The sequence below is a fragment of the Taudactylus pleione genome, unplaced genomic scaffold, assembly GCF_031769625.1.
Source record: "Taudactylus pleione unplaced genomic scaffold, aTauple2 ptg000352l, whole genome shotgun sequence".
In the NCBI taxonomy this organism is placed as follows: domain Eukaryota; kingdom Metazoa; phylum Chordata; class Amphibia; order Anura; family Myobatrachidae; genus Taudactylus; species Taudactylus pleione.
Window position 1 is genome coordinate 1157868 of NW_028284753.1, and position 10195 is coordinate 1168062.

A 10195-nucleotide genomic window follows, 5' to 3' on the forward strand; every position below is an offset into this window, starting at 1 on the left:
TATTGAATTCAATATGTGCAAAGAGATTTAGAATTATTTCATATGATTATATACTTGTACTAGCAAAGGGTATACTTTTCTCTGTACACTCCTATCTCTCCCCACCTGCAGCAGAGTAATTTCCCCCTTTTCCTTTTGTCCTATGCTAATTAGCAAGACAATAAAGGGGTAGAAACGAATGTCTGCTAAAGGGGTTTGATATTGACTATTTTTTCTTGGGGCCACTGTGAAGCACAAGTCTCTCACTTCCCTACCTCTGCTTATTGCAAGATGGCAAGCAGCAGAACTCTTTGACGAAACGGGTTCTTGACACCCCATCCTTTTGTCTTTCTATACTGTATGGTACAAATGCCACTGTAATTTAACCTTTCTTTGTGGCTGTTTAAGGCTAATAATAACTAAAGGTATACTTTGACCTCATTTTCTTTTCACCTCCCGCCTGCAGCCCAGTAACTTCCCCCTCATTTGTCCAATGCTAATTTAGTATGACAAGTAGGGGAATAAAATGAATGCCTGCTGCAGGGTCGTGACCTTACTTTAATTTCGTGGGGTTACTGTTATACACGGGTCTCTCACCTCCCATTCTCTGCAACAGCATAATGGCAAGCAGCAGAACCCTGCGATGGATCATGTTTTCTTATACCCCTCCATTTTGTTCTTTCTGTACTACATGGTATATCTCTATATTATTCGATCCATTTACAGGATCTGACGTCTATTACGAACATTCCCAGAGATTTTTTCATTACAGGTTAAGCTTGCCTGAATGATAACTTTGTATCTCTTTAATTATACCAACATTTGATTATTAATTCTTAAACATTTATATGACCTGGGTGTATTTTATACACTGTCTTTGTCACACCAATACTATCTAGTATTGTTTATTTTTGTGAATGTGTGTTGTATTGTCTTTATATTTCGCCGTCGTCACAGGGATAGTAACGTCTCTCCCTCACACTCTCTTTATCTATAATGTTCAGTGTTTGTGTGTTATGTAAGTCCAATTTTATAATTAATATTCATTAAAAGTTATATTTTATTTATGCTGATTAGCTATAAGAGTGCTCCACTATAGAGTCTTGGATCTGGTCCTCGGACCTTTTCCCTTTTTGTATAATGACATATTTCCCTGACCCTAGGAAAGAACTAGCAAAGTGCCAGAGATTTGTAAAGGATTTAGGTAATGCTCATGAGCCAACCAACAAAGATTGGCGAGTGGTATTACGGGCATGTCTTCCACACAATACCGACGTGAAAAAGTTTATCACAGCCTGTGTATTAGATGGAGATGGTCCCATAACTGATGAAGGTAATCAGGACAACATAGCCCACAGTCACCCAGTTGGCCGTATATTTCCCAGTAGTAGTTAATAGGAGTAAAATTTTTACAATAAGGCAGAAAGAGAGTGAGTCTGCAGCAGATTATTTCACCAGAGCACTGCAGACTATTACCCAATACACAGGTATAGAGGATGTAAATGACAACACACACCACAGGGAAATGACAATCACAGTGCTTATAGATGGTCTTAATGACACTCTAAAGGCCAGGGTTCAGACCTCACTTCCTGGTTGGAGGGGAGTTACGGTAGACACACTCAGGGAATCTGCAATTGAACATGATAAAAACATCCTTAGGAAGAGAGAAATGCAGAGCGAGAAACTAATGGCTGTTAGTATTCAAGCTCTGGAAGGAATGCAAACAACACCGCAGCACTCTTATCACACACAGCCACAATACATTCATCCCACACAACCTCCAAACCCTTATCCCCATACACAACCACAATTTTTTCATACCCCCCCAACACACACAACAACAATGTTTCAATATACGTCAATGACGAAGGTGTTATAGATGTAAGAAGGAGGGGCACATAAGTAGGTTTTGTAAAGCTAGACAGTGGGAAACCCCAAATCAGGGAACACCGAGATACCCACAGAAGGGACACCCACCACTGTCAGGACAATTCCAGCCATCACCTGCTCACATCGTAGCAGTGAATGCTTTGCTGGAAGAAGTTAGTCAGCTCTAGGGGTCAGGTCACACCTGTAGTCTACAGCCAGTGAGGTTAACTGGGAGTACTAGGGAGGAACCTGTAATGATGGTTGATGTAGCTGGTACTAAATATTATTTTCTTGTAGACACAGGGGTGACCAGATCAGTGATAAAATCTCCATCTAATTTACAGGTGACCAGCAAAACAGTACCAGCAATGAAAAAGTGGTAGACAAGCTCCACTAAAAAGTGGTAGGCAAGCTCCAAAAATTCCCCAGTACCCGTTAAAGCCAGAAGTAGAGATAAAGAATTTTCCCATAATTGAGCGGTTACTACAACAGTGAATTTTAGTACGTACAGCAAGTGTAGCCAATAGTCCCATTTTTCCAGTGAAGAAAGCTGAGGGGAGGGGCTATAGGTTAGTACAGGACCTTAGAGGGGTTAATAAGGTAGTTGAGAGCCAATTTCCCATAGTGCCAAATCCAGCTGTCATTCTCATGCAGATCCCACCAACTACAACCCATTTTACTGTCATTGACCTCTGTTCTGCCTTCTTCACTGTCCCTCTCCATCCTGACTGTCAGTACCTATTTGCATTTACATACAGGGGGGTACAATGCACAAGGACATGATTGCCCCAGGGCTTCATAGACATCCCCAGTATCTTCTCCCAGGCCTTACATGACTGTTTACAATCTTTTCAACCTGACAATGGATCTGTTCTAATACAATATGTAGATGATTTATTGTTGTGTTCTGATTCATTTATGATATGTTTAAATGATACTAAACTACTGTTGCTTCATCTCTCACAGACAGGACACAAGGTTGCTAAGGATAAATTACAGACATGCCAGACCAGGGTTAAATACTTGGGACACTGCCTAACCCAGGGGTTACGACATCTGACTAATGACAGAATCCAGGCCACACAGACCATGACACTGCCGCAGAACCAATAGCAAATCCGTACCTTCTTGGGAATGTGTGGATACTGCAGAATGTGGATCCCAGGTTTTTCTATTTTGGCTTTATCATTACAGGACTTAGGACCTCATTCAGAGTCGGTCGTTGCGGCTGCACGGTCGTACGCCACCGATGTTCACTATACTGCGCATGCGTAAAGTTCGCAATGCGCGTGCGCAAACTAGCCGCTACAATCAGAAATTTCTCTCTCCTTGAACACAGCCAGGTCGGTAGTTTGAGTGACAGATGGAGGCGTTTGTGGGTGGTAACAGGGGAAGGTGCTTGAAAACGGGGGGGTGGAGATCCAAATGCAGGCATGCCTCATTATGCGAACGGCGTTTTATGGGAGTGCATATGGATTATGGGAGTGCATAATTAACAAAGTAGCGTCATTGCACATGTGACATGTGAGGTTTTTACACTGACATGATCATAGAGCTTAAGAGAGGGTATGGTCAACCTTAAGCTCTACGACCAATTTCGATGGTTCCCGATGGTCTTGATTAATTCTTATATGCCCGGAGATGACGTGCAATGCGTACGAGAAGGGGGCGTATTTTTTGTCTTCCGACCGCTTCCTTCCCTTGGTCCGCCAACTACCTATGCAGATATGGTATCCCTAGCATTATTGAAAGTGATAGGGGTACTCATGTCACAGGTGATGTCATCCAGAATATGTGATGGGTATTAATAGTAAACTTCACACACCCCACCGACCCCAGGCCAGTGCCAAGGTGGAGAGGGTAAATAGTACTATTAAGAATAAATTGAGTAAGCAGAAACTGGACTGGGATGGCCAGAAGCATTACCACTAGTCCTTCATAGCATCAGGATGACTCCTAGACCCCCTCTTAATCTGTCCCCCTTTGAGATACTGTTTGGTAGACAACCTCGTTTGATTATAAGTCCGCAGGAAGATTTGAAGAGTAACAACGATGTTACTGTAAGGTATCTTATAACAATGAGTAAACAGTTGAAGAAGCAGAAACTGAAATTGATGTCACCTGACATGCCAGAGACAAACTTTCATGATGTTGAACCTGGAGAATTTGTTATGATCAGAAATTTCTTACGTTCAGGTTGTCTGACAGATCGGTGGGAAGGTCCGTCTCAAGTGTTGCTGACGAGTACAACTTCCTTGAAAGTGGCAGAAAGAGATACCTGGGTCCATTCCACTCACTGCAGAAAGGTCAACCAACCAGTGGAGATACAAAGGCGGAGTCGAGGCAGATAACGTTGACCTGTGAATCATGAGCTTTTTCCGGGAGAGTTAAAGACTGCCGTGAGATAACCTGAGCTAGGGAAATTTGCATCCCACTGTTACAGCAATCGAGTTGAGGGCTGGGTTTGTGTTCTTATTTTTTTTCCACAGTTCTCATGATCCTTGTTTGGTTCAGGAGGTCCTGTTTCTGTAACGGTGGGCAGATGATGGAGAGAGAGGCCGATTGTGATATTGATGGAGTGGAGTCAGGAAAAGGAGTGTTAAACTAATCGGGGGAGAATCTGACCAAACCCAGTACAGTAATTGCTAAGAGATCTTTTATTTTGGAAACTCGGAGACAGTGTGAAGGTTTATCGTCTGAGGACTATTGTATTTGTGAGTTTTGTGAGTCCCTAGTCGATGAGAGATGCATCCAGTGGTGTCAGCCTAAGTATAACCTGTATTGGGGTGGGTATTCTTTAGAGAATTATCATACCATGGTGGGCAAAGTTTAAAACAAAACTGACTATTGGGTGTGCTCTCACGTGCCTCAGGGACAGCATAATGTAGGGTTAGTGCCATTCCCATTGAATGTCTCTGAGGTTTTAGAATTGCAAAAAGGGGAGGCACTGGATGGAAAATTTCTTATGTCCAAACCACCCCATTTTAAACTCCACCAGTACCAAGTAGATAGATCACTTTTATGTTTGAACATCACCAACTCCAACAAACCAGGAATTTGGGAGGTGACTGGGAATAACCAGACGATGAGCTTCTCACTAAGAGCTGATAATGAACCTATTAATTTTGCACTTTTACGCTCTATTAGACTAGGTGGGAGACACTTCCGGTATAAATAACACTTAGGGCCTGATTCAGACCCACTCGCGATGAGCACTCGCAAGTGGGTCGATGCTGGCCCAGTGCGCATGTGCACGACAGAGGCAGCTCCGTTGTGCTCATGCGCGAGACCCGGACAGCAACGGGCAAGCCGTTGCTCCGGGTCTCGCTACAAAGGGGGCGTGCTGTTGATGTTGAGTGACAGCACGCCCCCTTTGGTGGGTGTGCTGGGGGCGTGGCTGCCCAGATGGAGGCGTTCCCATGGGAACGCCTACTGTCTAGGGCCGGCCCCACTGACATCACAAGAGCAAGGCCCTAAGAGCAAGAAGTCCACTGGGACTTGCGGCAGTGAGACCCTACCACAAGGGTCTCGTCGCAAGTCCGATGGTCGCGATGGTCTTGACCATCGCGACCATCATCCTGGCCGCTCGCACTAGCTGTGGGTGGTCACCCACAGCTAAGCTAGCGGCCACGAGGCTGCTCTAAAAATACAATAGGTGGGCACTGATTCAGAGCAAGCACTCTGAAAGAGCATCCGGCTCTGAATCAGGCCCTTAGTTCCACCAAGGAAATGGTTGGTAGGGTACCAGAAGGGTACTGTGCCAGGATTATACAACCAGAAACGTGTGTTAGTCAAATGGGAAAATCTGAAATAGGATTATTTGTTAGAGAATTATGTTCGACAATAATTATATATTCTATCCCTTATGTACTCCCAGATGATGTGTATTTTATATGTGGAAGGAAAGCATATAAGTGGCTCTCTCCAAGTTCCGAAGGTTTATGTTATTTGGGAATGGTACTCCCAGAGGTTATGACCCTTATACATGGTGAAATGCTTGGTATCCATAAAAACACACCATCTCCATATCTTCGTACGTATTATGAACACTGGTGACCCCTAGGAGGTGATAGACTGGAAGATGGATGAAATTCTGCAGCTGAAATGGGAACCATAATGCTTCACTGGTTGAAGTAGAGGAAAAGGTAGAAGAGTGGTTCACCTGGTTGAACCCTGTGAAATGGTTCTCCGGTCTAGGAGAGTGGGTCCAGGAACTGGTTGCTACTGTGGGTAAACTCCTGATCCTTATACTGATTGCCATCATAGTAATTGGCTTATGTGTCAGGTGTGTTCCTGATGTATTAAAGTGTGGAAAATGTACCAGGTGAACAGAGAAACCGAGATGATGGTGATGAGCAATGATATTATGGATACCAAGGCCAAGGAGGAACTGTATTACAATCCTGAATTAGAGTGTACAATATGATGATATAATCTGGATTCGTTTGGTCATACAGAGATGTATTGTTGATGTTATTTTTAAAACATCCTAGATAATGCAGTCCCAATCCCCCTTATAGGTTAGGTGCATCCCCACATATTTCCCATGATAGATCCGTGGTGTGCGTATAAGAGCAGTTTTATGTCCCTTCCAGAGGTGCATTATTTAATGGTTCAAATGACCACACTGTGTCATACCGTACATAATATTAAACAGTATATTATCATGCATGCTAAACAGATTCAGGACAGGTTGTGATAGCGCTTTATTTGATATCAAAGGGTGCACTGTCGAAGCTGGATGGTTGGCTAAGACAGAATCTGTTATAATCAAAATCTGCACTATGCCATTTTGCGAATGGCTACTCAGCGCCATTTTGCGAATTTTACACAGTATAGGGCGCTATGTTATTATTTAGCGTTGTGCGTTTCCTATGCAATAAAACACTGTTAAAAGTCCTTACAAAAACAATACATACATTTATTAATACACATATATCAGTGATGACAGACAAAGTCTTGTCTGTGACAAATAATTAAGAATACACAAAGATACTGTGAGTGTTTGCTCGCCCCCTTTGTAGATACAGTATGTCTGTGACAATAGAAGTATAACACAGACACTGATATGCTCAGAGAGTGGATTTAGAAACAATTGTCAGATGTTTAGCTATTGTTAGAAATTGTAGGCCTTTTGTCCCATGCTGATGTGGTTAAGAGGGACGGACAATTGTATTCTGAATAAACATAGGAAAACCTTTTGTTAAAATTATCAGACTGTTTGCCAAAGCTTGCTCAACCTGTGAATGGGACAAACTCCATTGTCTGTCATTATTTTAGTTCATTCAGAAGTAATATTACTGTTTGGAGTTATGTATGTATATATATATATATATATATATATATATATGTATATATATATAATGGTATATATATATATGTATATATATGAATATATACACTTAAATGATCACATGGGTATCCACAATGCGTGCACACATGTATATACATTTGCAATTATAAATAGAAAGACACACAGCGTTTGTTTTGCGCTGTAACACAAACCCTGCACACAGCGCACCTTTTACACTGCATGTAGACACACAACACATCCTTACATATAACCATAAATATACACGCACTCATAAAAGGTTCCTGCACATTATAAATTATATATAGTTATTAATTATGATGTAAAATGTATGTATTTGATATTAATGGTATACAACATGATAGACATGGCATGTTTGGTACTAAACTGACACACTGTTTATTTCCAGATATCTGAACCTATCAGCGAGGGAGTCGCATATTGCATTCGATGGTTATGGAATATAGGATATTATTGGTTAGAATGTATAAACTGTAATGTAGTGTCTCTATCTAGTTTAAATCAATTAAAGAAAGACAATGTAATCTGGAGAATTGGGACATACCCCTAGTGAACTGTTCTATGAACAACAGCGTACTACAAAGACCAAGAGCAAGAACCAATGGAATTATGTTTGTCTGTCTACATTGTTGTTATCATGATCTGTTAGGGTATATAGCCTGTGTCCCGGTCCCAGTTAGTAGCCATTCTTCTTGGATGACCGCAGGCTTCTGGATTGATGACTGTAACTGGGACCAGTGCGCATGCGTATATATTGACTGTACCTTGTTTATGTATAATCGTTTGCGTTAATTGTATTTAGATCACAGCGTGTAACTAAATGCTTTTCATGTGAATAATAACTTTTTGTGCTTTGGAACCACACTCAAAGTCTGGAAAGCAATTATTTCTTGTGCGACTTACAACGCTAAATAACAACATTTAGGGTGTATAGATTATTAGGTATTCATAGGGGTTAGCGGAAAAGTTAGGGGTAGGCACTAAGAGGAGGGTTAGGTTTGTGCTGCGAGGGGGGGTGGTAGATTAGGTTTAGGAACTAGGGGGGTTTTATGTAGACTGTGGGAAGGGAGGTTTAGGGGCATGGCTGGCACAATGTAATTTTGATGTGATTTTGTTACCAGCGGGCACCCAGCAGCTCTTTCCCTGAAGCAGCAGTCGGAGGCTGGAGCTCACTCTTGAGCTCCGCCTTCCGACCCCCGCAGTGGATGAAAGGAGAGACATCATGACAATTCTCCCATATTGCCCAGCGCGAGGACCGAGGACACAGTAGTTAGACAGTGGTGGATGCAGGAGCGGGGCATCAGGTAAGTATAGTATTGTGTTGTGTGTGTGTGTCTGTGACTTTATGTGTAAGGGGCACTACTATTGGAGGCACTGCGTAAGGGGCACTGCTACTGGGGGCACTGTGTAAGGGGCACTACTACTACTGTGGGCATTGCAAAAGGGGCACTACTAATGTAGGCATTGCATAAGGGGCAGTACTATGAGCATTGTGTATAAGGGGCACTACTGTGTGTCATAACGGGAATAATGGACACTACTATGCGGTGCAATGTGAATAAGATTGTTCTAATATGTGGTTTAATTTGAATTGGGGATACTATTGTGTGACCATGCCCCCTTTTTGTGAGACCACAACCCTTCGTGCACCATGCGCTTACAGAGCGCACTGTCCCTTTGAATAAAACTTGAAGGAAGGGTGCAAATTTAATACTATGCAGGAGGGTGCCAAACACCCTAGCCCTGTCTGCACCCTGCCTCTATATTCTGTAACCGGGTGCCAGCTCTGCATCTTCACTTTATGCACTCTAACTTGCTCTGCCCCCTCACTCTGTAATTTGTAAACGGGCCCCAGCTCTGCACCTTCGTTCTGTGCTCTGTAACTGAGCCCCAGCTTTGCACTCCCATCTGCTCCACTTGTCACTTGTCACACACCTTCTCTTCTCAACCGTTCACTTAAAATTTCCATTCAACAACAACATGGGTATGAATGTGGTGTACATTGCTGTCATGTTCATTTAATTTTTGTTAACAGTGTGTATTAATTTGAATAAAAATGTAAGAGTATTAAAGAACAGTTTTCAAGGGGCTTCTTTTTTTATTTATTTACCATTTGCACCATCAACCCAAGTTCCGCCTCTGGGCTTCCTGTACAGCTCCCGTCTTAGTGCTAAGTGTAGTAAAATTAACTATGAAATGTAGCCCATAGGAGCTGCTGTTGTGGTAAAAAATGGTTGATCACCTATATCTACTGCGGTCTTCCGGTACATGCATTCAGGGGTTGCGTAAAAATTGCGGGTAGCCCCCATTATGGGTGTATTCTGGTCATATTTTTTCATAAGTATGCCCTTTATTATACAAAAAAAGTATACTGTGCTAATGTCCACAAGATACGTATTTATAGGGGACCAAAAAATTATATTTATATATCTCAAAAAAGCTAAAAAAGATGTAATAAATAATATATGGTTCTCAGAATGGCTTCCTCGTGAACTAGGGACTGTGGACCGCATTCAGAGTTGGACGCAAGTTCTGAACGCTCGCAACCGGCTCGATGTTTTGGTCCTGCACACAAGCAGCGGCCGTACTGCGCGTGCGCAAGCCCCGGAAGGAGAGAGAAACTCTCTCGCTCCGGAGCTCACTACAAAAGGGCCGGCTGTCGATGCTGATCAACAGCTCGGCCCATTTTGTAGGCGGGGCGGGGGTGGTGGTTTCACAAACGGAGGCGTTCCTAAGGAAACACTTGCTGTTTTGTGGGCGGCCGCACTGACATCAGCAGTGAAGTCAGTGGGGAGTTTCCTGCTCGATCAGAGCAGGAAGCTCCCTGGGGCTTGCGGTTGCCAAGATCCAACCTTTGGGTCTCGTCGTGAGCCCCGATGGTCGCGATGGTCTTGGTAACCCACAGCTTAGCTAGCGACCAGGAGGCCGCACTAAAAAAGAAGCGACCGCCCTCATTCAGAGAGAGCGATCGCTTCTTGCGACCGCCTCTGAATGAGGGCCTGTTTCTGCTGC